At 45.7% G+C, this 13,384-nt stretch overlaps 1 protein-coding gene across 18 annotated transcripts in view; it reads left to right on the forward strand.

The window, feature by feature from the left end:
• The first annotated feature begins 538 nt into the window (after positions 1 to 538).
• The window catches only part of LOC147635516 (uncharacterized), an 87,474-nt gene continuing 74,628 nt past the window's right edge, over positions 539 to 13,384 (forward strand). For 5 of the 18 annotated variants that reach the window (XM_086802830.1, XM_086802831.1, XM_086802835.1 and 2 more), the window contains exon 1: positions 539 to 668. The gene's annotated coding sequence lies outside the window, so the exon portion shown is untranslated. Of the gene's footprint in view, positions 1,422 to 1,609; positions 1,749 to 13,384 lie in introns of those variants that run through there. The other 13 variants (XM_086802833.1, XM_086802841.1, XM_086802825.1 and 10 more) reach the window with 9 other exon arrangements.

The raw sequence follows: 13,384 nt of genomic DNA on the forward strand, positions 1-13,384 counted from the left end.
AACACTAGGCTTAGTCCAGTGAGGATTGTTGGTCGCTCGGGGAAGCACTGGTTCATTGACCCTTCTCCTCAGATAGTGACTCATGGCTCTTGGTGTTTGTGGCTATATGGTGGCAGTCCTATCAGATATCTTCAGTGGGATCCAGAAGAGTGGGAGTGGAGTGATGCCTTCGATCCTTTGAAAAGCCTTCCTTTTTTCAGTTTCACTATTCGGAATGCCAGGCTTCTCCTCACTCGACAGATGCATAGGATCCCTACTCTCAGGCCTCATTGGGAGAGCTATGATATTTCTCCAGTGATACAGTGCAGATATTGGCATAGACTTTGGCACTCATACAGAAGGAGCCGTTATTCTTACATGGTGGTCTCCCAACCAATCAATGGAGATCAATTTTTGGTGTAGCACCTTCCTGTCCTAGATGTGCAGCAGATTTTGAGTCCGTACAACATTGTCTATTGGGGTGCAGCATTGCACAGCAGATTTTGGGGCCGTACAACACAAAAGCTTGGCTAGCTTTCTGGCAAAAAGGACGACCCCTCCCACAGGTATAAAATAAGCAGAAGCCTCTCTTGATCACCATCATCAAGATCGTTGCAGGGTGGAGCTCATCATAGCCATCATCATCAAAGCGTGGGGCTCTTCATCATCAACATCATCATTGTTGAAGCGTGAGTCTTTATCACTGCTTCCCTTGTTGTTTTGGATTGTACGATTGCTGTTGTCCGTACTGCGGTACCGCGCCCGGCCGCCACCTGTAGAACAGCCCCCAGCTGCCGCCGTTGTGCTGTTTGTTACTACTTACAGAACAACGCCGCCTGTGCCTGGTTATCTCCAAATGAACTGCTGCTTACTGTGCGTTGTCGGCACCTGTACTGACTGCTGTCGCCGCGCCGCGCCTGGCTGCTGCCGTTTGCGGCCGCTTGAACAGCGTTGCTGCTTGGCGGCCACCTGCACCTGCTGCTGCCAGTGCCGCTGCCACCTGTGCACCGCCACCTGATTTCTCCGCCAGCACCGCCCCTTGCTGTTGTTGCTATACCACTGTTCTGTGCTGCTGTCTTTACCGTTCGACTGGCTGTCGACTACTGTTGCCGCCACCTGATATGTGCGCCGTATGCTTGTTAATCTGACTGCCTGTGCCATACTGCTACGTGGACTAGCTCCGGTTCATACTTATCTGTGGGGCCTCTTCTTGTGGATTGTTTCTATTCTGGTTTGGGCAACAAAATCTACAGCTGGTCATCATGTATTTCGTTCTCTCCTGTGTACCTTGTTTACAAGCTTGGGGTTCGTTGGATTTGGATTTGGATTTGGTACTAGCCCGGTGAGAGATCTTGTGGGCCATCCCCTTGGTGTGCTCGGCATTAGGATCTCGTGCCTAGACATTGACATCGACTTCGACTTCGACTTGAGTTTCTACATCGGTATATTTGTTTGCTTTTGTATTCATTGATGTATTGATCCTACCTTGCTAAGCCCGTGGATTATTCCTGAATAAATTCTTGAAAGAGGGCGGGGCCTATTCCTCGCTCAGTGTGCATGTCCAGGTCTTAATGAAGTCTACTCCTATTGTTGACATCTACATGCACCTACATGATGATCTCTTGCTGAATTCTCCAAAGTGGGTTTAGAGGACTGACCTGACACTGAACTCTATGGCTGGGAGACTGACCTACGTAGCTCGTGCCTGACATGTCTCTCGGACTAGGGCTCACAAAGGGGTCACAGCATACGACAAGATATCCTAAAAGGTACTACTTCTGCACATGATTCTTGCATGGTTGATGAGCTAGTTTGTCACGGTGTACCACAATGCATGGGTGCACGTGACATTCCCTCTTGCTTAGCTTGGTGACAGGTTAATGGCTTCGAGATAGTCCGCCAATAACTGTGGATACTCAAGGAAGAATTCTTCATCTAGCCAAACCGCTTCATGGGTCCCTTGATCTTTGAACTTTGTATAAAATTGGCGAAGATGTTGTCTGGAACCTTGCTTCCAACGATGTAGAAGGATCTAGTCAAGCTCTATCACTTCTACTTTATCAACCATTTTTGGCTGTTGCTCTTCGGGAACATTCTACAACGTAGGTCCAATATAAGGGTTTAACTAAGAGACGTGGAAGACATTGTACATCGTCCAATTGTCTGGCAATTTGAGTTGCATGGTGACATCGCTTATCTTCTTGATGATGGGAAAAGGACCAAAACTTTTGAATGACAACTTTGGATAGTGCTTGCCCACTTGCCCGAGTCTTCGCTTCATGATCCTTAAATATACCCATTCACCTTCTTTGAAGTTGACGTCTCTCCATGACTTATTTTCCTATCTGGTGTAAGTTTCCGAAGCTTTGGTAAGATGCTGTTTGACTGACTCAATGATGGCTGAAAAGTTTCTGTCGTCTTGTTGGCTTCCAAGGAAGAAGAGATCGTCCTTGTGAGAAGGGATGCAAATCTTCGACCAAAGGCTGCCTCGTACGGAGTTTTGTCAACACCGGATGAGTGTGTGCCATTGAGAATCGCCTGTACCAACGGGGGATGAAGCTCCCACTTCGACTGTTGATTTTGGCAGTACGCTTTAAGCACATCGAAAGCCAACTAATTGTAAATCTTAGTTTGGCCATCGGTCTGGGGATGAAATGCACTCGACAATTGCAATTTGGTACCAAAGTTGTCGAACAGAGCTCACCAGAAGTGAGATGTAGACTTCGGATCCCAATCTGAAGTAATGGTCACATACTAGATACCAATGTCAGAGAAAAAGTTGGGCTATATCTTTTGTTGTAGCCGTCTGTTTGCATGGTATAAGCATACGAAATATATTGAATCTATCAACTATCATCACACGCTGAGTATTCCGAGATCTAGTAGATGCGGGAAGTGGTCCAACGAAATCCATCGAAATGTCATGAAACGGACCCTCAAGAACAGACAATGTTTGAAGCAACCTTGCCTCTTTCCCCGTTTCTTGGCTGGTGCAAACGCTTCCCACCTTGGAAACATGAGGGAAACGCGTTTTTTTCAAAGGTTCACCCTCCTTTAAAAATCCTACCTTACCTTAAAAAAACAGCCGAAAATTGGTCACGTGGCAAAGATTTTGGGGGGGGGGGGGGGGAACTCAGCTATGTTTTTTGCTTCCCAGCACACCTGCACTCCTGCACTCTCCCATGCGCACCTGCATGTCTACAGGTTCATGCAGGAAGAGAAGATTGGTTCAACAAACCAAACCAAACCTCTCCCATGCTTGTGCTTTCATTGTGCCCCGAGAACCATGCTTTTCTAATCTTGTAGGTGTCCCCTTGACCTGAGAAACTCTCTCACTACTTGATGCTATTCGAAAAAGAGCCCTAAATTGCAAATGCATTGAGCTTGTGCTGGCTCCAGAGTGGCTCTGCACCAAGACTCTTGAGTCTGAGCAAAAAAACCCACCTCAAACAAGAGCCCTTGCATTTAGGTGACTCCAACAATGTTTTTGTCATGGCCCTGTGAAAATGGAGCAGGACAAGTGTGGGCATGGTGGTTGCAGGGTCAGAATATTTTATGATTCACATGGGGGGTGCCCGGACAGTGTTTAAAGATGTGTGGACAACCCTAGGTGTGAAGGGGGAACATTAAAACATTAACTTTTAATGTTTATAAAAGTTGCCCCTAGGCCTTAGTGGCCCTAGGGAACTTATTAAGTTGGGGCCCTAGGGATTAACTTGGGAAGGAGGTTTTCTCTCTCTACACTCTCTCTCCTCTCTTTTTGGGGAGTCGTGTAGCAAAAGTGGAGCCTTCCTTCATGCGCTTGAGTTCCATCGTGGGAAAGCTGAAGAGGAGGTGAAGGCGGCTGTTTTGCTGCAGACTGTTGCTGTTTTTCTGAAGAAACCAGCCGTACAGCACTGTACGGCCAGTGCTGGACTCTCTCTCTCTCTCTCTCTTTCTCCTCTACTGCTGGCGGCGCACAGGACAGCTACTGTTGGGCTGCGCAGAAGGCCTGTGCAGGCTGCACAGTTGGTTTTTCAGCAGGTACACCTGGTACGGCTGCCGTACAGTGTACGGGCAGCCTGGTACAGAAGGTACAAGTGCTGCAGGTGGTGTAGACAGGTGCTGGACAGGCCTGTGTACTCTGATTCAAGCTGGTACAGAAGTGGACAGCAGGCTGTTTTTGCAAGTACAACGCCTGGCACGCATCCCGAGGCGGTACAATCAAGTACAGTGCTGATTTTCAGATCTGTACTTTCAAGGACAGCATAGGAGTGAGCATCAGGAGGAAGATACAGGCAAGTGCAAGCACACGTGTGAAGCAGGATTGTGGGTTCAAGTGCCTGCAGGCACAGATTGGTGCTGTTGCTTCCTCCAGAGTTGTTTCACGAGCTGAACTTGGTAAGCCTTGACTCTGTTCATCCATCTCTCTTTCTATTGCTTGATGTCTGCTACAGGTATGTGTTATCTGGCTCCTTGTGAGAGGAGGAGTATAGCAGATTGACAAGGGATTAAGACAGGGATTGAATAGCACATGTATATGTTGAGCTGAGAAGATGTATCATGCTTATGAGTTATGCCAGATGTATGCCCATGGCTGGCCTGCTTTGTGAACTTGGCTGATCAGAGGGAGGCACAGTGTGTTGCTTGAGGACACAGATCTGTGTGCATAGATCCTCTGTGCTGAGAAGGATTTGTGGGCAGTCAGATTGGACTACAGGTGTAAACTCTTGGCTGGTTTTTGTTTTGTACTCAGCCATACATATTATTTTAATGGAATAAAGAAATACCGCAAGGGGCGCCAAGCTTTGGGGCCAACAGGTGTCGTTGTGTATTCAGATTTGGGCACTCTAGCCTCAATCTGTGTTTTGTTTTTCATCTAGACTACAAGTGGACGGGTGGTTGCTCCTACCGCACTCTGGTTTTCTATCAGAGGCCGGTTTCAAGGTTTTTTTCACCATCGACTTCCGCAGTGCCTCTTGTGAACCCATTCAAGCCCAAACCACCAGTCACCCTTGAGCCCCTTTGGAAGTATGTCACTGCTATAGCTACATTCGGAGGAAGCAAGAAATGGAAGTGTAGCTTATCCTTGAGTGCGAGCCCATTTGCTTGGCATAACAAGGGAAGGTATTCAGGTTTGCTTTGCAAGGTTACTCTTGAAGACCAAGCAAATATGGTTCGGGAGGACCATGAGAGTGCTCTCAAGAAGCAAAAGACTCAGCATGGTGCAACCAAGAAGACATTGGTGCCACAAGTTACACAACCCTCTTTGCAAGGCATGTTCAAGGAGCAGTCCACAGAGGAGGTATATGAGGCGGTGGCTCGTTTCTTCTACGCATGTGGTCTTGCTTTTGCATTGACTCGCTCCCTGTGTTTCCATGCGATGGTGTCAGCGATAGCTTCTTTTGGCAAAGGATACAAGCCTCCCAACTACGAGAAGCTGCGGACCACACTTCTAGACAATGAAAGATCAAGGTTATGTTCCCGTCTCTCTATCGTTGAGTCTACTTGACCTCATCATGGTTGCTCCATAGTCTCTGATGGTTGGAAAGACATAGCTAAGAGGTCTCAAGTGCAAGGGGTGTTGTGCAAGGGGTGGTGTGTTTAAGAAATCTGTTGACACCAGCAGGAGGCAGAAAATAGGACAGTTTATTTGCAAAGGTATTGTGTATGAAGGTATTGATCAAATGCTAGAGAAGATCAAGGGAAGATCAGGGAGCTATTGAAAGAAGAGAAAGAGGGGGATTCTAAGAAAGGTGGGAAATTTTGCATTCACCTCTTCATGCAACAACTTTCCTTCTCAATCCAAGATGGTTTTCAAAGAAGCCGCATACTGACAAGGATGTGATGAGAGGGTGGAGGAAGGCATTGGATAGGGTGGGCAAAGATCTTGCTGAGAAGTCAAAATACAAGGAGCAGTTGTCCGATTCATTGGATTGAAGGGGGACTTTGGTGATGGTGCAAAAACTATGTAGACAATGTCTCTTATTGCATGGTGGGAGAATCATGGCACAGATAGTCCACATTTGTAAAGATTGGCCATTCGGGTGTTGTCTCAGGTCTCCAATGCCTCAGCTTGTGATGAGCACAATTGGTTTACTTATGGGTTTATTCATTCGGTTAATCGCAATTGACTAGGCCATAAGAAAGTTGAGGACCTAGTGTATGTGCATCTGGTTAGTATCTAGGAAAGAGGCTTCCTATGTCTCAAGGCCTTGCCAACAGTGGGATGTATTGGAGGAGGATGCTTTAGAAGCATGTATTGAGGATCTACTTGATGATGAAATTGTGGAATGTATGTAACTGTATCATGTCATTGATATATCACCTATATATTTGTCTCTCAATGTTTGATTCATCAGAAACTCGGAGCAAGTCTTTCTTTTAAATGTGGCTTTAATGTTTCGTTTATGTTTTGCACTGTATATTGGCTTTGAAACTCAACCTACCCTCGGCGTTTCCATCCATAGGTTTGTTGTTTCCTCGCGTTTCCTGTCCTATGATGTTTCCCTAATAGAAACGTTTCATGCAACCTTGTCTTGCACAGTACACCACACTGAGCAGGGAACAGACCCCACCCCTTTTCAGGAATTTATTCAGGAACAATCCACAGGCACACTGGCCAAGATCAATGTCATGTGCACGGTGCACCTTGCACTCGGGTACGCAGTGACACACTGGCATGATCATGAGTGCAGCATTTGTACAGAAGTGGAACCTTTTCTAGGATTATTTGTTGTACGTGGTGACCCCATTGTGAGCCCTCGGTCCAGGGACAGTCAAGCACAGGGTACATAGGTCAGTCTGTAACTCGCAGCGGTGCCCGGGGGACTAGGGCCTTTGACACACTTGTTGATACCATCAATGCATATTAAAACATTTAAACATGGCCACAGCCTTAACATATATTCATCATCACTTTGCATAAAACATAAAAGCTGGACAAAACATCCACAAATGCTGAAAATGGAGCTTGCACACGTGACACCGCATAGAGGCCGGAATGGGCCGACCCCCCCCTTGGAGTATTTTATTACCCAAGGAGAATAATATCATGTACAAGCTTTGAGGGCCTTACTCTCCCCACGGGAGATGCCGGATTATCCATATACAAATGCCATAACACAACCAACACGAGGCAACCAAGCCGGAACATAGGCTGTAGAAATGCCGAGCCAACAATATAATCCATATACCTCCGTGTGGGTACTGATTCTTCCCCAAAAACCACGGGTCTTCATGCAATAGAAAGGGTACAGCAAGTACAACTCTCCATTCAGCCGGTACAGTAGGTACAATGGTTGGTACAGTCGGTACAGTGGCTGGTACAGCCAGTACAGCAAGTACAGAAGTTGGTACAACCGGGACAATGGGTGGTAGTACAAGGGCTGGTACAGCAGGTACAATGGCTAGTACAGCCGGTACAGTGGCTGGTACAGCAAGTACAGCAAGTACAAAAGCCGGTACAGCTGGTACAATAGGTGGTATAACAAGTATAGAAGCTGGTACAGCCAGTACAAGGGCTGGTACAGCTTGTGCAACAAGTACAAATGTTGGTACAACAAGTACAATGGCTAGAAATCATAATAAATGATTAAATACCCTTGCCTTCAGTATTTCTTCGCGATGGAAGCCTCCAAAACAGTCCCCAACAGCCGGTATTCTTCATGGGCAGCCTTCAAGTGAGAGAGAAAGAGAGTAGCCATCATTAGGGCAACCTGTAACGGTGGTAGAGGCTAGTGTGGAGCAAGAGAGCCTCCATTAATGAAGAGAGAGGGCTCCAATTTATAGATTTGGGCCTCCCATGAGCTAAAATGGCAAGAGAAGGTTACGATGATAAGTGGAGAGCCACACAATAGCTGAAGTGACAAGTGTGAGGCCACTTGTCTCACTTTGATCCTTTTTCTAACAAGTGTCAGGCCACTTGTGTCACGTTGGTCGACTTTCTTGCCACATGTCCCAATCTAAGAGATGGGTCCTTCCATATTCTTTACCTCTAAAAATATCCCAACTGGTAGACATTCTGTCATAGGTACTTTGCCAACTCTTGGTATCTGCTCAATCCCAGATGTAATGACGCGAACAGAATTTCCATCGGAGTCGGGCCAAAAATAGCAACTCTCCTAAATTTTAGGAGTGTGGTCCTTTGTATTCTAGGATAATCCCCCATTCCCAAAGCTTGTACTTTCCAAATATTTAGACATCCTGGAGTCCACCAGACCCTTTTCATACTGGGAAATGTCCAGGCTGGTGACATCCTCCCCAGCTTCTTAAAAGTTGTCCGCAACTTTAAGCTTCAAGCCATATATTCAAGACATAATCATGTCCCATCGATTGGGCGAGACGAGACAGTCTCAAAAATCCAATATAACTGAAGAATCCATGTCCCAAAGAAATGGGCGAGACTAAATAAGTCTCCATAATACCGATATCAAAATCATGTCCCAAGATAAATGGGCGAGACAAAAACAGTCCCATAAGTCCAGATATCATAATCATGTCCCAAGTAAATGGGCGAGACAAATCAGTCCCATAAGTCCAGATATCGTAATCCATGTCCCAAGATAAATGGGCGAGACAAATCAGTCCCATAAGTCCAGATATCATAATCCATGTCCCAAGTAAATGGGCGAGACAAATCAGTCCCATAAGTCCAGATATCATAATCCATGTCCCAAGTAAATGGGCGAGACAAAATAAGTCTCTTGCCAACAAGACATCGGTCCACATGACCCTTGGCATAGACATAAGTCCCGTCATGTCCACTTTACCACTTGCACTCCGTGTTGGTACTCTGACCACACACCTGGTGGATGAGAGGTGGGCTCAAGTAACAAGATAAAAGAATCACTCGCAGGCATAGATAACCTGGTGTTCCATAAGCATTTCTGCTACACATAGTTTATAGGCATTTCGGCCACCAACTCACACTACCCTCTCAAGTGCCCATGTTCCCTTCCATCTGCTCTCTATTGTTCCACTCACACATGGTAGAAACAATCTTCGAGAGAGCACGTAGGACAAGAGAACACTACACAGGGTATGTTGTGCTTGTCACTACTCTTTGAAGTGCCCATGTTCCCTTCCATCTGCTCTCTATTGTTCCACCCTTACATGGTAGAAACAATCTTCAAGAGAGCACGTAGGACAAGAGAACAGTGCACAGGGTATGTGAACAATGAGTTTCATAAGTCCAATGCATCTCAAATAAAGGGAGCCATACAGAATAATCCATCCCAGTAAAAGGGAGCCATAAACATAATCCATAAACCTGAGGATGGATCCAAATTCCTTGGAGTAGAGGTGGACTTTATCCATAAAAGCATCATATCCATGAGATATCCAAAGATTTCTTCTCTATAAACTCGGACAGATTCGTCCATAGAAATTGCTTGTGAAGCCCAATATCTATATAAATCTCGTCCAAGAAAGAGATCTCCATAGATATAATCCATCCCAATAAAGGGAGCCATAAACAATGTTTCCCTGAAACCATCTCAAGGCAAACAACAGCACCTTTCTCCTTGCATAGCTATACAAGGGTTAGTAAACATCAAAAACACTTCATAGTAAATAGCCAAAGCACCAACTTTGCAAACTCAAAGTATACTTAGCTTTTCTTTGCCAGTACCAAAAGAAATATCTCGTCACCATATCCTTAAGATATCCTGAGATATATCTCTATATAGCTTGATAATATAATCCACAATATCCATATGGAAAGAGTGCTAAACATGTGCACATAAAGCCAACTTCACACTTCCACGATAAAATTCTGTGAATTCATAAATCCTTAGATCAACAAGCTGTCTACTGCTCATGCTCTTGCTTCATAAGCTATAAAGCGGCTGGCCATGCTTAACAGCAATGATGGTAAGTGTGGTCCCCATTTGAGATCTTTTCTCTTCCTTATTGATAGAAGGAAGCCTCCGCTTCCAAGAAAGCCTATGCTCTGATACCAATGTAACTCGCAACGGTGCCCGGGGGACTAGGGCCTTTGACACACTTGTTGATACCATCAATGCATATTAAAACATTTAAACATGGCCACAGCCTTAACATATATCCATCATCACTTTGCATAAAACATAAAAGTTGGACAAAACATCCACAAATGCTGAAAATGGAGCTTGCACACGTGACACCGCATAGAGGCCGGAATGGGCCGACCCCCCCCTTGGAGTATTTTATTACCCAAGGAGAATAATATCATGTACAAGCTTTGAGGGTCTTACTCTCCCCACGGGAGATGCCGGATTATCCATATACAAATGCCATAACACAGCCAACACGAGGCAACCAAGCCGGAACATAGGCTGTAGAAATGCCGAGCCAACAATATAATCCATATACCTCCGTGTGGGTACTGATTCTTCCCCAAAAACCACGGGTCTTCATGCAATAGAAAGGGTACAGCAAGTACAACTCTCCATTCAGCCGGTATAGCAGGTACAGTGGTTGGTACAGCCGATACAGTGGCTGGTACAACCAGTACAGCAAGTGCAGAAGTTGGTACAGCCGGTACAATGGGTGGTACAGCAAGTACAGAAGCTGGTACAGCCAATACAAGGGCTGGTACAGCAGGTACAGTGGCTAGTACAGCCGGTACGGTGGCTGGTACAACAAGTACAGCAAGTACAAAAGCTAGTACAGCCGGTACAATAGGTGGTATAACAAGTACAAAAGCTGGTACAGCCAGTACATGGGCTGGTACAGCTTGTACAAGTACAAATGTTGGTACAAGTAGTACAATGGCTAGAAATCATAATAAATGATTAAATACCCTTGCCTTCAGTATTTCTTCGCGATGGAAGCCTCCAAAACAGTCCCCAACAGCCGGTATTCTTCATGGGCAGCCTTCAAGTGAGAGAGAAAGAGAGTAGCCATCATTAGGGCAACTTGTAACGGTGGTAGAGGCTAGTGTGGAGCAAGAGAGCCTCCATTAATGAAGAGAGAGGGCTCCAATTTATAGATTTGGGCCTCCCATGAGCTAAAATGGCAAGAGAAGGTTACGATGACAAGTGGAGAGCCACACAATAGCTGAAGTGACAAGTGTGAGGCCACTTGTCTCACTTTGATCCTTTTTCTAACAAGTGTCAGGCCACTTGTGTCACGTTGGTCGACTTTCTTGCCACATGTCCCAATCTAAGAGATGGGTCCTTCCATAATCTTTACCTCTAAAAATATCCCAACTGGTAGACATTCTGTCATAGGTACTTTGCCAACTCTTGGTATCTGCTCAATCCCAGATGTAATGACGCGAACAGAATTTCCATCGGAGTCGGGCCAAAAATAGCAACTCTCCTAAATTTTAGGAGTGTGGTCCTTTGTATTCTAGGATAATCTCCCATTCCCAAAGCTTGTACTTTCCAAATATTTAGACATCCTGGAGTCCACCAGACCCTTTTCATACTGGGAAATGTCCAGGCTGGTGACACAGTCTCTGAGCTTTAGAGGTCAGTTAGATGTCAGTCCTCTTAACCCACTTGGAGAAAGCATCATTCTGAAGCATGTAGTGGTCAACCTTAGCATTAGATGCATGTAGGCATTTTAGGTTCATTCACATAGAAGGGGCCCGGCGCTAAGGCCAGCCCCAACTTGGGCTAGCGTTGCAAAGGCATCCAAAGCCTTTGCCATGCAGTCGGCCAGCAGCCGACAGGTAATGCTACAGCCCGACCAGCATCTTATGGGCAGCCGACATGAAATGCAGCACCCAACCCAACATTTAATGTTGTCGACTGGCATTATCCAGTCGTGGGGGCTGACTGCTCATTTAATCAGTCGTGGGTCTTTTGCCTCAGCTGGCGGCCTTCTATGGGCAGCCGACTGCAGTCCTGAGGAGGTATAAAAGCATGACCTCAGCCCACACAAAATCATTCAGGTATTTTCAGCAAAGCATACTCAGTTTGTAGCATCCAAACACTCTAGGCTAAGAAGGAAGATACTCTTCACATTCAGCCAGCATATGTGCAGTCCTACAGCTATCTGGACTTGCATTAGTGGCCAAGGAGAGTCTTCAGCAGACCCTCGGGATAGTTTGGATACTCAGCCAACGTACAATCTTCCTCGTCCTTGCGTTGGGCATTCATATCATTTGTACTCAACATTGTACATCATTTCTCCAAAGAATAATATAAGCAAATACTCCTACTTGCAGGGGGGGGCCCTTAAGTGGGTATTGGGACCCAATACTGTGTCGTCTTCTATATTCTCATTCTCTTCTCTCTCTCTCTCTCTATTCTCTAAAGTTGATGCTAAAGATTCTCACCACATAAAGGTATAAAGAAGGCCCTGTTGTGCATTATCACGATCAAGCTCAACGCAATTAACATTGGTATCAGAGCATCATGTTGATAACCCAACTCGACTACCTAAAGAAGTGAGAGCATCCGGTGGATGGTTAAATTGTGGTCTGGAAAAGAAACCCATGGGAGAGACATCACATCAAGAAGAAAGCCAGCAAGAAGGAATGGAGGCACAAAGCTTCCAAACAGAAAAAACACTTCCCCCAAGCATAAAAGAGCTCTTGAGAACAATGATGGAGCAAATAAATTCTTTGAAGATGCAGCTTGCCACCGAAAAAGAGAAGCCCAAAGAAGGCATCTCAGATCTGGCACAGGTCCTGCTACATTTTGAAGAACAAAGAAGAAAAGAAGACGAAGCAAAAAGAAAAGCAGATGAAGAAAAAGAACCGAGACGTGTGGAGGAGCAGAGGAATAGGAAAGCCACACGCAAATATGAGGAAGACCAAGGTTGCAGAGAGAAAGCTGACCGAGAGTTCCAGCAAAGACTCGACTAGGTGGTTGTGCAAATCCAGAATCAGCAAACGATGGCACAAATTCTGGCGGCTCTCCCTCAATAGGCTTCACATTCCTCGTCCTCCACCGCCCTACCACCACCGTCATACGAGCCTCTCCAAATTTTAGTAAGTATGATGGTAAGTGTGATCATGCTGCAGTTACTCAATTTATTCATCAATTAGTTACTCAATTTATTCATCAATTTGAAGCACATTTTCCATTAGCTAAAATCACAGATCCACAAGACAAAGTCCATGTGGCAGCACCCCAACTCACTGGGGAATCACATGATCCTCGGGATCCAGTGGTTTCGACAGTATGCACCCATTCTTGATTGGAGACAGGACACTTTCATCATAGTTGAAGGCTTTTTTGAGCCTCTCATGATTTGCGGCAATCGGAGCATTCCACGCATTCCACGCATTTCCCACATTCAAGTCTTAAGAGCCATCAGAAAAGGAGCAGAGTGTGCGTTATTATATGCCCGCTCTCAATCTAATACCGTTCAAGTAGCACCCACAGGGGAGCAGCAGCGGATGGCTGGTCTTTTGTCCCAATACACTACCAGACAACCTCCCATCTACTCTCCCACCTAGTAGATTTGAGGACCATCGCAAAGAGTTGGT

The sequence above is a fragment of the Cibotium barometz genome, chromosome 9 (genome assembly GCF_041138505.1).
Source record: "Cibotium barometz isolate CiBa-2024 chromosome 9, ASM4113850v1, whole genome shotgun sequence".
Taxonomy (NCBI): Eukaryota; Viridiplantae; Streptophyta; class Polypodiopsida; order Cyatheales; family Cibotiaceae; genus Cibotium; species Cibotium barometz.